This window comes from Coregonus clupeaformis, chromosome 7, assembly GCF_020615455.1.
Source record: "Coregonus clupeaformis isolate EN_2021a chromosome 7, ASM2061545v1, whole genome shotgun sequence".
NCBI lineage: Eukaryota > Metazoa > Chordata > Actinopteri > Salmoniformes > Salmonidae > Coregonus > Coregonus clupeaformis.
This window is the reverse complement of record NC_059198.1, coordinates 19332905-19351734: the sequence shown is the minus strand read 5'-3', so window position 1 is coordinate 19351734 and position 18830 is coordinate 19332905. Positions and strand designations below refer to the sequence as shown.

General features: G+C 43.0%; 1 protein-coding gene across 8 annotated transcripts in view; it reads left to right on the top strand.

Annotated features, from left to right (window-relative positions):
• si:ch211-285f17.1 (sickle tail protein) overlaps positions 1 to 18830 on the top strand; it is a 232698-nt gene that overhangs the window by 98506 nt on the left and 115362 nt on the right. The window contains exon 1 of one of the 8 annotated variants that reach the window (XM_041881114.2): positions 5674 to 5779. The exons of the other annotated variants lie outside the window; for them this stretch is intronic. The gene's annotated coding sequence lies outside the window, so the exon portion shown is untranslated. Of the gene's footprint in view, positions 1 to 5673; positions 5780 to 18830 lie in introns of those variants that run through there. 8 annotated transcript variants of the gene reach the window in all.

Genomic DNA, 18830 nt, shown 5'->3' with positions numbered 1-18830 from the left:
AGCTAGCCTCAATTTACAGCAGTAAGTTGATAACACTGGTCTTTAATTATCACTTCACTTCCACAGTATTGGACTCCTACCCCTGAGGCACTCTGAAATGATGTTGTTTCTTCAGTGTAGCTACTGGCAAATTCTCCCACCGCCGCTTCACATTTGAGATCATGAAATGGGCTTTAAAAAGGAGAGCAGCTCAGTGGGGCTTTGGCTAATTTGAAATAAATCACTGTCGAAGTCAGGCAGGTCTAGGGGCTTCGAGCAGGATCTGAGTGGATGTGCGCCAAATCACAAATAGAATCTGCTTTACTCCTAAGGGTTCGTTCAAAATGGCCGCCGGTCTTCCCATCACAGACCCATCGACATGAATGGGGATGCCCGTTCTAGTGATTCTATTTCTATGGTGATCAGTGCCCTTTATTCCAGTACAGGAAGTACATCTCTACTTACTACTACACCCATTGTTTTGGCCAAGTGGAATGATGCCTTCCAAACTACATCTAAAATTGATCTAGGAAGAATGCACTGCATGTGTGAGAGAGAGAGCGCGAGAGAGAGAAGCTGGGCAGCCTGCTGGACAGGCAGGCAGACATTACAAACAGAGCCATAATGATGCTTCTCTACAGTCACACACACAGACACACACACACACACACACACACAGCCAGCGACAGTCAGTGGCCTGAAACAGGTGGCTCATTCAACTAACATCCCATAATGCTTAGCTCTGTAGGAGACTGCCGCAGAGAGAGGCTTCAGAACCTCCTGAATAACAGTGTGAATAACATGGCTGAACAGCTTCAGGTGTAACGTTCACCTTCTTTCTCCATTCCTTAAAATCCATCTCCTTTAATATGTTGTGTCTCCTCTCCATTTGTTTGGGCTCTGCGGAGACTGAGGAGGGATTTGGCAGTGGGGATTAGTCTTTGGCGAGGGAAGCAGAGGAGAGGGGGCCTGTTTGTGTGTTTGTACAGAAGACAAAGTGAAGGCATTCCCTGCTTGATGAGGCATCAGGGTGTGCGTCCCAAATGGCACCCTATTCCCTATATAGTGCACTACTTTTGACCGGAGCCCTATGGGCTGTATATATGGGCCCTGGTCGAAAGTAGTGCACTATATAAGGAAAAGGGTGCCATTTGGGATGTAGTCCAGGAGTCTTCTCCCCCTCTTCCTGCTATGTGTATCATCCTCATTCATCCAACTTCCTTCCCGCTCCGAGCTTTATAAATCACTCGCTCTCAGAGTCAACATCTGAGCTCCAACAATTTCTCAACGCACTCTCGCCCCTCCTCCCCCCTCTCCCTTTCGTCTCATATGTTCAGTGGTTGCGGGGGAAACACTGACACATAAACACTCAGGTATCTATTCCGCTCATCTCCACCCATCTGAGCTAGAGTGGGAGTGCCGAAATCCAGGGCCATGCACAGACTAAACAAAAAAAGGGCACCCCCCCCACCAACAACACCAAAAATCTTAACCGCAGTCACAGACTCGTTTAGCGATTATTACAAGAAGAGGGGAAAGCAGCAGAAACTGCTGTGTAAAGGATTTTGCTAAACTATTTTGAACTGGAATAAATGCTGCACTACATTACTAGAGTATATCCATCCCAAAAGGAGTGGTACAAAACTTGCGAACCCCCCCTCCCCACACACACTCATGCACGTGTGCAAACGTGCCCACAATCGCTGCGCAATTCGTAGCCTGTCATTACAGCCGTAAACAGTGATGCATTTTCAAAATGCAAGATAGGCTGCAGAGATAAACTGTGTTTTACACCTGTATTTGGAGCTGAAAGTAATTCATATTAGCAGACAATATCAACTAGTGTATTCAGACCCCTTGACTTTTTCCACATTTTGTTATGTTACAGCCTTATTCTAAAATTGATTAAATTATTTTTTTCCCTCATCAATCTACACACAATACCCCATAACGACAAACAAAACACAGGTTTTTAGAAATGTTTGCACATTTATATGAAAAAAGAAAAAAGAAATTACTTACTTAAGTATTCAGACCCTTTGCTATGAGACTCGAAATTGAGCTCAGGCGCATCCTGTTTCCATTGATCATCCTTGAGATGTTTCTACAACTTGATTGGAGTCCACCTGTGGTAAATTCAATTGATTGGACATGATTTGGAAAGGCACACACCTGTCTATATAAGGTCCCACAGTTGACAGTGCACGTCAGAGCAAAAACCAAGCCATGAGGTCGAAGGAATTGTCCGTAGAGTTCCGAGACAGGATTGTGTCAAGGCACAGATCTGGGGAAGGCTACCAAAACATTTATGCAGCATTGAAGGTCCCCAAGAACACAGTGGCCTCCATCATTCTTAAATGGAAGAAGTTTGGAACCACCAAGACTTCCTAGAGCTGGGCCGCCCGGCCAATCTGAGCAATCGGGTGAGAAGGGCCTTGGTCAGGGAGGTGACCAAGAACCCAATGGTCACTCTGACAGAGGTCCAGAGTTCCTCTGTGGAGATGGGGGAACCTTCCAGAAGGACAACCATCTCTGCAGCACTCCACCAATCAGGCCTTTATGGTAGAGTGGCCAGACGGAAGCCACTCCTCAGTAAAAGGCACATGACAGCCTGCTTGGAGTTTACCAAAACGCACCTAAAGGACTCTGAGAAACAAGATTCTCTGGTCTGATGAAACCAAGATTGAACTCTTTGGCCTGAATGCCAAGGGTCATGTCTGGAGGAAACCTGGCACCATCCCTACGGTGAAGCATGGTGGTGGCAACATCATGCTGTGGGGATGTTTTTCAGCGGCAGGGACTGGGAGACTAGTCAGGATCGAGGAAAAGATGAACGGAGCAAAGTACAGAGAGATCCTTGATGAAAACCTGCTCCAGAGTGCTCAGGACCTCAGACTGGGGTGAAGATTCACCTTCCAACAGGACAACGACCCTAAGCACACAGCCAAGACAATGCAGGAGTGGCTTCGGTACAAGTCTCTGAATGTCCTTGAGTGGCCCAGCCAGAGCCCGGACTTGAACCCGATCGAACATCTCTGGAGAGACCTGAAAATAGCTGTGCAGCAACGCTCCCCATCCAACCTGACAGAGCTTGAGAGGATCTGCAGAGAAGAATGTGAGAAACACCCCAAATACAGGTGTGCCGAGCTTGTAGCGTCATACCCAAGAAAGACTCAAGGCTGTAATCGCTGCCAAAGGGGCTTCAACAAATTACAGAGTAAAGGTTCTGAATACTTATGTAAATGTGATATTTCCTTTTTTAATTGTTTTTTTTATAAATTTGCAAAACTTTCTAAAAACCTGTTTATGTTTTGTCATTATGGGGTATTGTGTGTAGATTGATGGGGGGGCAATTTAATAGATTTTAGAATAAGGCTGTAACGTAACAAAATGTGGAAAAAGTCAAGGGGTCTGAATACTTTCCGAATGCACTGTATCATGTCACTTCTGTAGAGTCCAGAGCAAGCAAAATCATACTGCCTACCTGTATCGGAGGTTGGAGGATCAGATGGAAAGCATGTTCTGTCTGTATCACTTTGGAGGGCAGCCTGCCTGCTGAGTGCTCGTTTCCAGCCAGATAGCCCTGTTCTTCCTCATAAATATACTAATAAATTTGTCAGAATATGTTACATATTCATCCCATAATATTGAAGGCAATGCAATGTAACAGCTGCATATCTTTAGACATATAGCCAGTAGCCAGCCAAAATGGGCCTATCTTAAATATGAAAATGATCAATCAGGTAGCCTATTGTTCTGGCAAAGATGAGACAGTAGCATTCAGAACGCCAGTAGAGCATGCAGCCCCCTCCCCTCAGCTCCAACACATGGTGCTCAGACTAAACATGATTAATGTTTCCAGAGCTGGCCGTCACTGTTGCATGATGAAGGAAACCTGATGTGACTGTGTGGTCTTCCATCCTGGCTCTGAGACTGACTTGGAGAGAGGAGTGGTACTGGGCATGAGAAGAGTAGAGTAGAGGAGAGGAGAGGAGATGAGAGGAGGGGTTGTAATGGGAAGATGAGAGTGCACATAAAAAAATGCTGGGTCAAAAACAACCCAGCGCTGGGTAAATAGTGAACAGAATACACGTTGGGTTATTTTGATCCAGTTGTTTTCTTTGAAAAATCTACATTTAATAACATTATTATAACAAAGTGTTAGCGCTCCCAACATTGGTATATGCACTTAAGAAACCCATACTTTTGTGTAAGCCTCATAAAAGCTACAAAAGTGTCAGTGCACAACCTTAACATGTGATGACAATACAAAAGAACATGAACCAGAAGTACATTTACTTTCGCGGGTGCCCCCCCCCCAAAAAAAAGAAAACGATTTGAAATCCACGCCCCTGCTTAGCCATGCCTCCAGTCTTCTCATCTGACCCGATGGGTCATAGCTTCTTAACCCGGCAACCCAACTAAGTGACCCAACAGCCTGGGTCAAAATAACCCAATGTTTGTTCTGTCCAAAATGTACCCAAATTGGTTTGTTTTTTTAAACCAGCATTTTTTAGAGTGTGAGAAGGGGAGATATGGGTATATGACTGGAGAAGAGGGAAGAGAAGAGGTGAGGAAGGGATAAGAAAGGAATGGAATGATGGGAAGAGGAGGGTGAGGTACTGTCTGGATGAGACGGATTGTGAAGAGGGGATCTGCTAAAACTCTTAAACTCCAGGCATGTTCCAGCACAACCTTAAAACTCATCATACTGTACTAGGCTACATCATGAATAAGCAAAACTGAACATTTGAGGTTGGAGCTACTGTGGACCATCATGAAAGCTGGGCATTATAATTTTAGGTTCATTCTTTAAATTAATTTGACTTATTTTTTACCGTCAACGAGCTCAAAATACTAATAAACCTAATGACTTGATGTGTTGCTGTCATGTGTCGATTACTCAGCTAACAACAACAACAATAGCACCAACAACAATTATGTGTCCCAAATGGCACCCTATATAGTGTGCTACTTTTGACCAGAGCTGTATCGGTCCTGTTCAAAAGTAGTGCACTAAATAGGGAATAGGGTGCAATTTGGGATGCACACGAAGTCTCCTGGTGGTGCTTCTGTCAACCTGTGTTCTCTCACCTCTCCCTCGTCATCTCGCACCCCCTTGCCGATCCCCCTCCCCTGCCTGTAAGGGGCTAGGATGGGGGGGTATGGCTGTGGGTTGGGTAGGGGGTAGAGAGAGGGGGTGGAGGTATTAGCCAGATCTCGGAGCAGACGCCTTGTTTTTGAGACTGAGCCTGGAGATCAGTCAGCCTTGCATGGGCCAAGCCTCGGTGCAGTTTGTAACAGCAAACTGTGGGATTAAGAGAGAAAGTTCCAGTCACACCCCCACCCCTTGGTTGATATCCCCTCCTTTTATCTCTTGCGCCCTCTCTCCACTCTAAAGATGTGTGTCTCAGTAGGACAGCTCAGCAGGAAGTCCTCCACATGTTTTCCTTCAGCCTCTCTCTCTCTCTCTCTCTCTCTCTAAATTCTGGATAGTGGCAAGACGTTACACAAACCTTATTCAAGAGGGCACACACGCAGACACAATCCCACACACATCCGACATATCCAAGTTGAACAATGGCTGTTTGCTGAGGTGGGGGGGGGGCCAGCGTTAACACACAGCACAGGAAGTGTCGAAGCGAGGGAATGAGGGAGGGCAGAGAGAGAAAGAGGGAGGGAGGAACAGTGGAAGTGTGTAGACAGAGCTACAGGGAGAAGGAAAAGTTTTCTACTGCAGAGTGTGTGTGTCTTTTTGTCGTTTGCTTTCGGACGTTTGACAGAGCACCAGAGAGGGAGGGTGAGTAGCTTCATGTCTATATGTGCACACAGCGCACACACACATATTCACCCACACACACTCGCTTACACACACAGCTCACAGACCAGTGTAAGAGGTGGACAACCTGACAAGCCTGGGCTTGTGTGACTACTTAAGCTGTTTTGTGCTTTGTTGCTTTCCTGATTGTCATTTCTAGTGGATTCTGCATTGTGATATGTTTCTAACTCCTCCAGATTACTTCAAAACGATCCTGTAAATGTTGCCTTAATTTATAAATGCTTCATGAGCTTAGTTCAACTGTCTTACCCCATCACAACCCAAAATATAAATGTGTTTTTCTCTCTGTTTGCAAGATGTTGTTGTCTGTTTCTGTTTCTGTTGTGTGGTGCTATGGAATATAGCCAATCATTAGCTGTGTGAAGTTGGCGGGGAGTTGGAGGTTAGAATCACGTGTATGTAGCTGTGTGTGTCTAATGAGACTGATGGTGAATGAGTGGTTTGTGGTCATACAACCAAGAGAGACTGAAGTTGACAGAAGTTTAAACAATGTTGCATCATGGTCACTTCATCATCACTGTCCTCAAGCTCACTCACTATCACTCCTTTCCTCCTCCCACCCTCTTTTCAAATCATAGCAGATCTGGCAACTTTGTGAACAGCTTCTGTATTGTCTTAGTTCTTTTATGCTTCTAAGCTGCTTTTCAAGATCACATCAGAGAGATTCCTTATTTCTTATTTGGAAGATATGGATTATTGTGTATCAGATTTATTTAGATTTTGACCATGTATGGGAATGCTGCTTGCTCCTTGGATCAAATAAGCTTTTGAAGCCCCATTGGGGAAATGAGTTGCATTCTTATTTTCAAAGTGAACATCAGTGTCACTGTACAACTTCAAAAGACGTTATTCTAGCCGCACATCTCGTTGATCTGCTACAGTGTAATGCTTGATGTACTATAGTAAACTTCAGCTATTTGTTGTGGTTGGTGAGGTAAAGCATGTCAGTATTGTTGTCATTTCGCAGACGCTCTTATCCAGAGCAATTAGGGTTAAGTGCCTTGCTCAAGGGCACACCAACAGATTTTTCACCTAGGCGGCTCAGGGAATCAAATCAGCAACCTTTCGGTTACTGGCCCAACGGTAGATTTTAGGCCTACCTTAGGATCTGCTTTAACTGGAGTGATATGTCCAGTATTTTTGCTGTGGGTTTGAGAAGCAGAAGCCTATTTTCCAGGCTGGCTTCATGATACCCCGGGACTTTTTTGGAGTTTTCCACAAGTTTAAGTAGATTCGCATCTGGAGTTGTTGGGCCGCTCGCTCAAGCAGAACCCTTACGGAATATCAACATTTTTCACAGGCATTCACACATAACTGTTTGATTTTAATCTCACTTAAAATCAAAGTCTTCACAGTAAAATCAGTTTTTTTGTTTATTTCCGTAAATTACCATAATGTATCAAGAAGCTGGACCTTCTGTTTGGATGAAGTGTCTAATAAACTGATTGGCAAAGCATCACTCTACCGGGTTTCTTGATAACTTCTTTCTCTTTTAGTGCCACTGTTTTTCTACTGCTTTAGAGGCAACAGATTCAGAATCAAAGACTGTTTTGTTCATCAAGCAAGTTGATTTGCTAAATATGTTCTACTCACCATAAAAACAATAGATTACATTTTAGAATTCGGACAGGTAACTGATAGAGATTTGTCAAAATAGACTGAAAAACTGACGGAACTTCTTCTGAATGCATTAAGTTCCATGCGCTTTCTGTTTGAATATGCTGAGACGTCCCCTGTGGTGAGATGTGAGATTTGTTCCATCTTTCTCAGCAGTGTGTTTATCAAGCCCCGCTCCCCGTGGGCAGGGTAGGTAAATACATTGGAGAGGAATGTCAGTTCACAAGACAGATGAGCTCGGACCCCGTCCCAAACCCCATCCTTCAACTTACTCTCACCTGCTGTCTGCTGCCTAACAATGCTAAATGGCTGCAGTCTCACAAGTCTTCTCTTGTCCGCTCTTTGCTGATGCTGCGGATTGACACTCATTTATTAAAAGGAAAACAGCAGGTGAAAAATGTTATTACGTGTAATGCAAGGCTTTGCTGTCTGTTGAACCCAATCAAGCTATTTGTCTAAGTGCTAGAATATGGAATGGCAGTGATTTTGGCAGTAACATACATCCACAAGCAGAAACACAATCATGGTCGCCTCACACCAGATGTCTGCCACTTTATGATATTATGATGCAAGTGTCATTCCTGACTGAATACGTTCTTGACCACATGACTCTGCTCCATCAAGAAAAAGTCCCAGGGGTGCCTCACTCCACATCCATGCCTTGGATCAAGCACCAAACTGGGTCATAGCTAGCAGCTGATGAGGGTCTGGGGCTATGGAGTTGGATGGCTGTCTAGAGGGATTACACTCTATGTAAACACACCTGGCTCAGCAGCATGTGGACCAGTAGGATCCGACTAGGTGTTTCTCCACAACGCTTTCAGCAACGCCTGTCCTCATTGGGCCCTCAGCCAACATAGTCAGTAATGTCAGATCTCATTGGGGTTTGTGGCTGGAGGAGTGTGTAGGGTTCTTGGTGGAGTGTGTAGGGGTTCTTGGAGGAGTGTGTAGGGTGTGTAGGGTTCTTGGAGGAGTGTTTAGGGTTCTTGGAGGAGTGTGTAATGTTTTTGGTGGAGTGTGTAGGGTTCTTGGAGGAGTGTGTAGGGTTCTTGGAGGAGTGTGTAGGGTTTTTGGTGGAGTGTGTAGGGTTCTTGGAGGAGTGTGTAGGGTTTTTGGTGGAGTGTGTAGGGTTCTTGGAGGAGTGTGTAGGGTTTTTGGTGGAGTGTGTAGGGTTTTTGGTGGAGTGTGTAGGGTTCTTGGAGGAGTGTGTAGGGTTCTTGGTGGAGTGTGGTGTAGCGGGGGGCGTAGCGTCTTCCTCCCTCAGAATTCTCCGCAATTAACAAAGCATCCCAGGGTAGTTTAGCATCAATCGACCAATTAATCTGTCAATTTAATTGCCACTGCTGAAGACTTTAAGATGATGCCCCAAAGGCTAAGCCCTTTTAGGAGAACCCACGACCCGAAGATAGGCTGTAGGTAACCACAGGTAGATGTAAGTAGCTGATTCATATCTTGTTAAGAGGAGATTTTGGAGTTGGGTTACTACATCACATCATCTGATGTTAAGACTGGGAGGTGTCCTTTTGACAAAAACAGAGTTTCTATAATTGAGGTGGATGTGATAAGGGATTATCTCCTTCTTAATCTCATATTACATTAATCAACTTCTCCCTACTACTTAGTGACCTCATCGTGAACCAAATCATTTCCTTGAAGAAGGTGGAGGATCGTTTCAAATGTTGTTTCTTTTTTTTGCAAAATGGAGGGTAAATACTTTATTGGCCGAAGGAGGAGTGAATTTTGAGAAAACGATACGATGTGAGTGAGCACCTTATCGGTCCACACTTAAAACGAACCCAAGATAAGCCCATTCCCATTTCACAAATAGACCAGGGGTTTGCGTTGCTCTTGGTTGCAGTTGAAATAGCTCTGTCAGCTCGTAATGGCCGCATTTTAATGACTTGTGCCAGGAAAAGTGACAGGCCAGCAGAAAATAGTGTAATAGGGTGGAGAATCTCATAGTTCAACTAATAATGATTTGTATCATTACATAGCATTTTCCCTCTTTACCTTAACCCTATTTAGTAATTCAACATCCTGCCAAATACAATAGTCCTTGGAATTAAAATTAGTTTGACTGAAGCTGTTATTTTAAATGCTGAAAAAGCTTACATAAACATGATGAGATACACAATGGAGTTTTATAATCAAATCAAATAAAATTGTATTTGTCACATGCTTACTTACAAGCCCTTAACCAACAATGCAGTTTTAAGAAAAAGAAGTATTAAGAAAGTATTTACTAAAATAAACTGAAGTAAAAAATAAATAAATAAAATCACACATGAAGGAAACAGGACTGGCATGAAGACAGCCATATTTGTTTGACTGATGCTGTGGTCTCGTTTTTTCTCTCTATTTCAAAAGGTCATTATTTATTTATTTACAGTGTATGTGTTTATGTCATTATGTATTTTTTGGCATCTTTAGTCTTCCACCCTCTTTGTCATTGTGTTGTTGGGTTATGGTAGATAATTACATATGGCATCAGCATTTAAAGGTGTTTATAGGAGTTTATAGGAGCCTATAAACTGGATGTGACAGGGATTATCCATAGAGGAAAAATGCACTTCCTATCCTATGGTGGCATGGGCTCGGCTATGAGCTAATGGAAAATCTGCCAAGACATTACATTTGTGTTTTAGGATGCCGCACTGCGGAGAGCAGACCTCTATAAGAGAGAAAGTAAATGTGGCTCATCCAGAGAAAGGCTTGGAGGTGGATCATACTGGACTAGCATCAACTTTTGGCTTGAATCCTTTAATTGCTTATTTATTAGTTACATTTTTTAAAATAATGATTCATCATTGTCAATGTCTTTGAATACATGCTCATCAAACACACACGTGCACACACACACACACACGCACGCACGCACACACACACACACACACACACACACACACACACACACACACACACACACACACACACACACACACACACACACACAGAGAGAGACACACACACACACAGACACACACACACACACATCACTCAACCTTATCACCTCCTCAAACTCCACCTCATCACTTGTGAAGTCATTTGTTGACCCCCCCCCTCGCCTCCCATCCTATCTCCTCCCCCTCCAGTAGGGGTAAGGCAAACGTTTCCCTCCCCTCCCACAGAGAACACACACCAGCTTCTATTACCCACTTCACCCACTCACTGTTTACATTCCAATGCAAACATTGTCCTCTCCCCCCTCTGAGCAAACTTCGGCTCACGCACAGACACGGCTGTAACGCCAACTTTATAGACACGAGACCGGTCTGGTCTAGTCAGGTGTGTGTGGAAGGGCACACTGTCTGAACACACAGAAACCAGTTGTCTGGATATACAGTATAATACTGTATGTGAGATCCCTTTGTCCGTCAATCTACAGCTCTCTATATGCTCATGGGAAAATATACACTCTCAAAAATAAAGGTGCAGGTTGGAACCAAATAAGGTTCTTGAGAGCGAAGCCATAGGGGAACCATTTTAGAGTCTCTGAAGTACCATAAATGGGATGGTTTTATGGTTCTTCATCCCATTTATGGTTCTTTGAAGAACCATACAAAAACCAAACCAGAAATGTTTTGACCCTCCAGGACCGGAATTGAATAGCCCTGCTGTAGGGTTTTAAGCCTTATTTGGAGATTTCCCAGGGTGCCTTTCGAGTGAATTTTAGAGTTACCAGTACCACCCATGGCTGTGTTTGCTAGAGACAGAGACATGGTTATTGCATTCATTCAGTTTCAGTCCTGTGGCCTTAACCAATTGAGCTACTAAGTGAATGTTTTGTCATTAAAATTACATTATTTAAGACAACATAATACATATTTCATAAGGCCTTCTTTTGAGGGCCTACTTTTACCCTACTACAGTGGCCTGACACGCATATCTTACAGGCCACATTAGGCCTGCAGGTCACATTATGCTGGCATGCAAAGTGATGTGTAATTCCTATTGGAATCCAGCCAGAGTGGGGATATCCGTTTTCAGTCACCCGCAACCTGCATTCAGAATGACTTCCAGGGTTGGGAAGATTAAGATATTAGACTACTTTAAACATCTAAACTGGAACAACCATTTCGGTAGCGGGTGCAATAAGTCCAAGTAACAGATTGCTATAATTTAGAAAAATGTATGATATTTATATTTGAGTAGAATAAGGTTAATTCATCAATCAATCTACATACAAAAACATAGATATTGAAACAAACAATTCTAAAAATCTACCTGCAATAGAGCATGCTGGGAAATATGATAATGATGGCCGTGGTTTTGGTTAAACTCTGGTTATTAACACCAACATTGGGGTTATTTTACACCACTGAGTGTTGATTTAACTCTTTACAGTGTTAATTGAACTCTTGAATCAACACTAGAAATGTTACATTGAGAAATCAACGCTAGTTAACATTGGCCAATTTGCTGTGTGCTATGAAAGGGACACATCCGCAGGCTTCCATACATTCTGAAGAACCGTAGATGCCACGTCAAGTATCCCACACTTAACTCAAAGGTTCTTTATCGGGCAAGCGTTCTCCAAGGAACCTTAAGTGCTGAACAAGAACCATATAAGAACCTTTATTTTTTTCAGTGTACTTTGTCCCTATGACAAGACAGAGTGGAAAACACCCTAAATAACAACGTGAGAGCAAAAAAGAAGTGTTTATTCCCCATGTTTGAATGAACCTGTTTAGAATGGCCATTTGTCTCGGCTAAAGTGGGTGATTCCTCTCAGTGGCTAGAGGGCTCCTCGGCCTAGAGTGTCTCCTTCCTCCTTCCTTCCATAGTGTTATGTAAGGGGTTAACCAGCATGATATCAGCAAGAATGAGTCAGGAGCGAGGGAGGAGGATGGCGAGATGAAACGAGCTGAAGAGCGTCCCTATGATAATCATAATGAGTGGCTAATTGATGAGCTGGTGAACATTGTGATAAGCCCTTGATGTGCCCTTCCTATTAAGCTGGTTTAATTGGACATCCATTTGCCTTCGCTTCTCTCAATCCTTTTTTCAAATATTTGCCTCCGTCTAAAATGGCAGCCTATTCCCTTTATAGTGCACTACTGTTGACCAGGGCCCAAAGGGTTCTGGTCAAAAGTAGTGCACTATATAGGGAATATGCTGCCATTTGGGACGCAAACATTGTGTTTCTGAGAACTGGGGAGCTGTCGCTGTAATTATGAAGTCGTTAATTAAGATAAGTCTTTAGTTCGATATTTGGGTATTAACGTCGGCTAATCCCAACAAATATGGATGAAATTCCGCCTCAGTAAGTCGTTTTTCAGAAAAAGACGAAAAAGCTTTGGCCCTTGTCCTCAGATGTTGTCTTTTCATGTTGTACTCCGTCCTCGTCAGTGACCATACGCTAATAACTCATTATCACAGAGGGATTTATAATTACCCTGACAGACCTCCATGGCTCTGTCCCAAATGGCACCCTATGGGCCCTGTTCAAAAGTTGTGCACTATATAGGGAATTTAGTGCTATTTGGGACGCAACCATATTACACTCTCCGTTAGCAGACATAATATTTTGAAGTCCCTGCATTGGACATATTCTTGAAAGCGTTTCCTCGGCTTACTGTTTACATTGCTGCCACCGTTGCATGAAATACAGGGGATGTTAGTGTAATGCTGGGTTATTCTGGGGCTTTTCAGCTACCTGAGTTACGCAGAGAGTTGGAGGAAACTGGCCCACTGTCTCTCTTTGGGGTTGTTAGCCTGTTATGACAACACTCAACAGCTGTGTCACAAATTGCACCCTATTCCCTATATAGTGCACTACCTTTGACCAGAGCCCTATGGCTCTCCCTGAAAATTTGAATATTAAGTCTTGTCCATATAAACATAAATATAGCTTCAGATGAAGAGTGAGAGTGATACGTTTAATGCTTTATTTACGGTCAGTGAAGGCACAGCATCAATCCTGTTACATGGGAAATGGGATTGGAATCCCAACTCTGAATCAACAACTGTCCTCAAGACATGGGTTTTGCCACATGATGATTTAGTCCATGACTTTAATACGAAAAGTTATGGTCAAAATTATGGATATGACCTACGAAGCCAGACTGCAGCTATCTACATATAAATGCCTCTAATCCATCCTTTTCTGAGTAATTGCTGCACAGTTTGAAGGTGATTAAGGTATATTTTTAAAGGTTATGTTTGGATATCACATTTAGAGGTGAGAAAGAAGAGGCAGGAGTAGTGCTAGGAAGTAAAGTATTATAAGCCTTGTCTGAGCCAGAACGCCCCATAGGGAAGGAGTCTCTTATGTTTCTGTAGCGTGAGGCAGCATGATGTACAAGTACACCCCCTGGACAGGACACTAGTCCGTTTCAGAATCTGAAAGGAAGAGTTGACATTTTTACCCACCTCTGGTGATACCCACAATGCACTTCACACACCCAGAGTCCTCCTCTACCCAGGGCTACCTTCTGAGTTACAAAACCCCATCTTGTAAAACTTGACATTTAAAGTGCTTAAAGTATTTCCTTCCTCTTTTCCCCCTCGTAATTCCAAGCTGTTTTGCATTGTATTGCTGATGTTCGGTCGTGGTGAAGCTCTTTCAGGAGACGTTGTGAAGTCAGATTACATTTCTGTTTTCTGCTCGCTGTGGGAATTGAATTTGGAAAAGTTTTGTTTCTCATATTGAAGATCTCATTTTGTTGGATCTCAGCAGGTCCACTAAGTTTTCAGAATAATAAAAGGTGGTTTAAATTAAATCTATTTACCTAGATAAAATATTATATTTGATATCAAACGGAGAGTCTGCAAATCAGTAGATATTGAAGAAATAAAAGTATCATCCAGACTAAAGTCAGAGACTGATAAAAGCTTGACTAGATTTGTCCTTAACTTTCTGAGCTCACCTCACCTTGTAAAATACTTTGTTGAGAGATGTGACCATACACAGAAAAACATTGTGGTTATTTAATGGTTCTTCCTCAGCTTTTAAGGTTCCTTGGCGAACACTTGCCCGATAAAGAACCTTTGAGTTAAGTGTAGGGTTCTTGACGTGGCATCTACAATTCTTCCGAATTCAAAAAGGGTCTTGAAATGTATGGAAGCCTGCAGATGTGTCCTTTTCATAGCACACAGACAATTGGCCAGTGTTAACTAGTGTTGATTTCTCAATGTAACATTTCCAGTGTTGATTCAAGAGTTAAATTAACACTGTAAAGAGTTAAATTAACACTCAGTGGTGTAAAATAACTAAAATGTGGTGTTAATAACCAGAGTTGAACCAAAACCATGATCGTCATTATTATATTTCCCAGCATGCTCTATTGCAGGTAGATTTTTAGAATTGTTTGTTTCAATATCTATGTACTTGCATGTACAGTTGAAGTCGGAAGTTTACATACAATTAGGTTGGAGTCATTAAAACTCGTTTTTCAACCACTCCACAAATTTCTTGTTAACAAACTATAGTTTTGGCAAGTCGGTTAGGACATCTACTTTGTGCATGACACAAGTAATTTTAAAAACAATTGTTTACAGACAGATTATTTCACTTATAATTCACTGTATCACAATTCCAGTGGGTCAGAAGTTTACATACACTAAGTTGACTGTGCCTTTAAACAGCTTGGAAAATTCCAGAAAATGATGTCATGGCTTTACAAGCTTCTGATAGGCTAATTGACATCATCTGAGTCAATTGGAGGTGTACCTGTGGATGTATTTCAAGGCCTACCTTCAAACTCAGTGCCTCTTTGCTTGACATCATGGGAAAATCAAAATAAATCAGCCAAGACCTCAGAAAAAATATTGTAGACCTCCACAAGTCTGGTTTATCCATGGGAGCAATTTCCAAATGCCTGAAGGTACCAAGTTCATCTGTGCAAACAATAGTACACAAGGATAAACACCATCGGACCGCGCAGCCGTCATACCGCTCAGGAAGGAGACGCGTTCTGTTTCCTAGAGATTAACGTACTTTGGTTCGAAAAGTGCAAATCAATCCCAGAACAACAGCAAAGGACCTTGTGAAGATGCTGGAGGAAACAGGTACAAAAGTATCTATATCCACAGTAAAACAAGTCCCATATAACCTGAAAGGCCGCTCAGCAAGGAAGAAGCCACTGCTCCAAAACCACCATAAAAAAGCCAGACTACGGTTTGCAACTGCACATGGGGACAAAGATCATACTTTTTGGAGAAATGTCCTCCGTGTCTGATTAAACAAATATAGAACTGTTTGGCCATAATGACCATCGTTATGTTTGGAGGAAAAAGGGGGTAGCTTGCAAGCTGAAGAACACCATCCCAACCGTGAAGTACGGGGGTGGCAGCATCATGCTGTGGGGGTGCTTTGCTGCAGGAGGGACTGGTGCACTTCACAAAATAGATGGCATCATGAGGAAGGAAAATTACGTGGATATATTGAAGCAACATCTCAAGACATCAGTCAGGAAGTTAAAGATTGGTCGCAAATTGGTCTTCCCAATGGACAATGACCCCAAGCATACTTCCAAAGTTGTGGCAAAATGGCTTAAGGACAACAAAGTCAAGGTATTGGAGTGGCCATCACAAAGCCCTGACCTCAATCCTATAGAAAATGTGTGGGCAGAACTGAAAAAGTGTGTGCGAGCAAGGAGGCCTACAAACCTGACTCAGTTACACCAGCTCTGTCAGGAGGAATGGGCCAAAATTCACCCAACTTATTGTGGGAAGCTTGTGGAAGGCTACCCGAAACGTTTAACCCAAGTTAAACAATTTAAAGGCAATGCTACCAAATACTAATTGAGTGTATGTAAACTTCTGACCCACTGGGAATGTGATGAAAGAAAGAAAGAAATAAATCATTCTCTCTACTGTTATTCTGACATTTCACATTCTTAAAATAAAGTGGTGATCCTAACTGACTTAAGACATGGAATTTTTACTAGGATTAAATGACAGGAATTGTGGAAAAACTTAGTTTAAATGTATTTGGCTAAGGTGTATGTAAACTTCCGACTTCAACTGTACCTCGATTGATAAATTAATCTTATTCAACTCAAATATAAATATCATACATTTTTCTAAACTATTCCAATCAGTTACTTGGACTTATTGCACCCATTGCTGAAATCGTTGTTGCAGTTTAGATGTTTAAAGTAGTCTCACAGCTTAGTCTTCCCAACCCTGGCAGACATTCTGAATGATGTGGCTTATAAACTATAGTATGAGTTTCTGGCCACTGTAGTAGGGTAAAAGAAGGCCTTATGAAATATGTAATGTATTGTCATTCAAGTTATTTGACAACATTCACTTAGGATCTCACTTGGTGAAGGACACAGGACTGAAAACACAGCCATGGGTGGTACTGGTAACTCTAAAATTCACCCGAAAGGCACCCTGGGAAATATGCAAATACGGCTTAAAACCCTACAGCAGGGCTATTCAATTCCGGTCCTGGAGGGCCGAAACATTTCTAGTTTTGGATTTTTTGTATGGTTCTTCAGAGACCCTAAATATGGTCCCCTATGGCATCGCTCTCAATAAACTTTTTTGGTTCCAACTTGCACCTTCATTTTTAAAAGTGTAGGCTGCGGCTTAATTCCCACTTGTTTCTATCCCCCTAAGATATTCCTCTCAGTTTGCACCTTGAAAGGCAAGGCCACAGACAATTATGTAGAATTGCAAACCTTTCCATTGGTTTGTATAATGGCAGGAAGAGAGGAAGTGGCCAAAAAAACTTAAACAATCCATCCAAGTTTGCACAGAGACACAGACAGAGAGAGAGGTCTCTCAGGTTCATTTCTCCTGCCTTTTCTCTTGCGTCTCTCAAGGCTTTTGTTAGAAGTTTCCTTCCCTTCCCATCTGGTTTTCCTTCCAGGAGTTCTATGTCCTTCCCACCAGAAGCACAACAACAATTCCCTGCTTCATTTCAGCACTGTGGTCATGGTCCTAGACCACTGGAGCCACTGGGCTAGAGCACATGCTAAAGCCATTAGGAGGTGGATGACCGCAGCCCAACCACAAAAGGCCCGCAAATAACCATCTCACTTCTCTCAGGTTGAATCCTAGGGAACTGAATAACTTTAGAACTGTATTATCTGATGGCATCGGGAGAGAAGACTTCCTTAGGAACAGTACTGTAGTGTGTCTGTGTGTGTGTGTGTGTGTTTGTGTGTGTGCGTGCGCTATTGCGTGCTTGTGCGTGTGTATGCGTGTGCATGTGTGTGTATGTCTGACACAGATATCCCAGACTCATTGAATCAGAACTATGGAACTATGGATCCACCCAAGGTGGGGACTGTTTTGGCAGTTGCACTGATGAAAACCTGACTTAACCCTCAACCTCACTCTCTGGGACCTTACTACGTCATTGTCTATCCATTCACTAGACACCCACCCAACCAAACAACTATCTATTTTGATGACAGTTTGAATGGGAAGCAGAGACAATCTGAGTCTATCTGACTCTTATTCTATGAGCATAAATGAAGTTATGAATCAGTATTAACCTCTGTCCGTTTGAAATGAACGCTTGCTTTAACCAGCAGCCACTCAATATCTATTAGCGGCTGACATATGGATGTCAGTCATGGGTCAGAACTCTGCTTTGATGGACTTAGACACTGTATGCCTCCCAAATTGCACCCTTATTCTGTACATATAGGAAATTGGGTGCCATTTGGGAGGCAGCCTCTGCCAGCATGGTGATCATGATGAAGAACTCTCTTTCGAGAAGCTTAATGACTTTAATTACAGCCACTTTCTCAATCTACATTTATAGAGACTGTCTTCCTCCAAGTATTGATGAGACCCTGTTAGAAGAACTCGATATAACTATATCATTCGGGGCCTGTATTCACAAAACATCTCAGACTAGGAGTGCAATCTACAATTGGTTTTGCCTTGCACACCGCGTGCACACGCACACACACACACACACACACACACACACACACACACACACGTGCACACACACACACACACAAGTGTGATTACAAATCGGATATGACTGTCCATCCCCCAAAAATGAAATAAATAAAGGAAATTGGAAAGAAACGGCCAGGGGATACAAACGCTTGGTGCCCACTGCCCAGTCTCTACTCAGAAGGCCACAGCGGTGTGTGTGTGTGTGTGTGTGTGTGTGTGTGTGTGTGTGTGTGTGTGTGTGTGCGTGCGTGTGTGTGTGTGCATGCAAGTTTGTCTGTTTGCTGTAGCCCTGTGAGGTAAAGGCCCGACTGCTGATCTTGGGACATAATCAGCAGCCTACCATCTGTGGTTGCCAGGGTTTCCACTCCCTGCCTCAGCCTGCAGAAGAGACTTATGACCTGTGAACCATATTTTAATGAAACCTCCATAAGAGAGATGGACAGCCAGGGGACTTAATCGATCTGACACCCCTGCTTTTTCATCCTTCTCTGGGCATGAGAGAGGAGATGTGCTGGGTGGATAA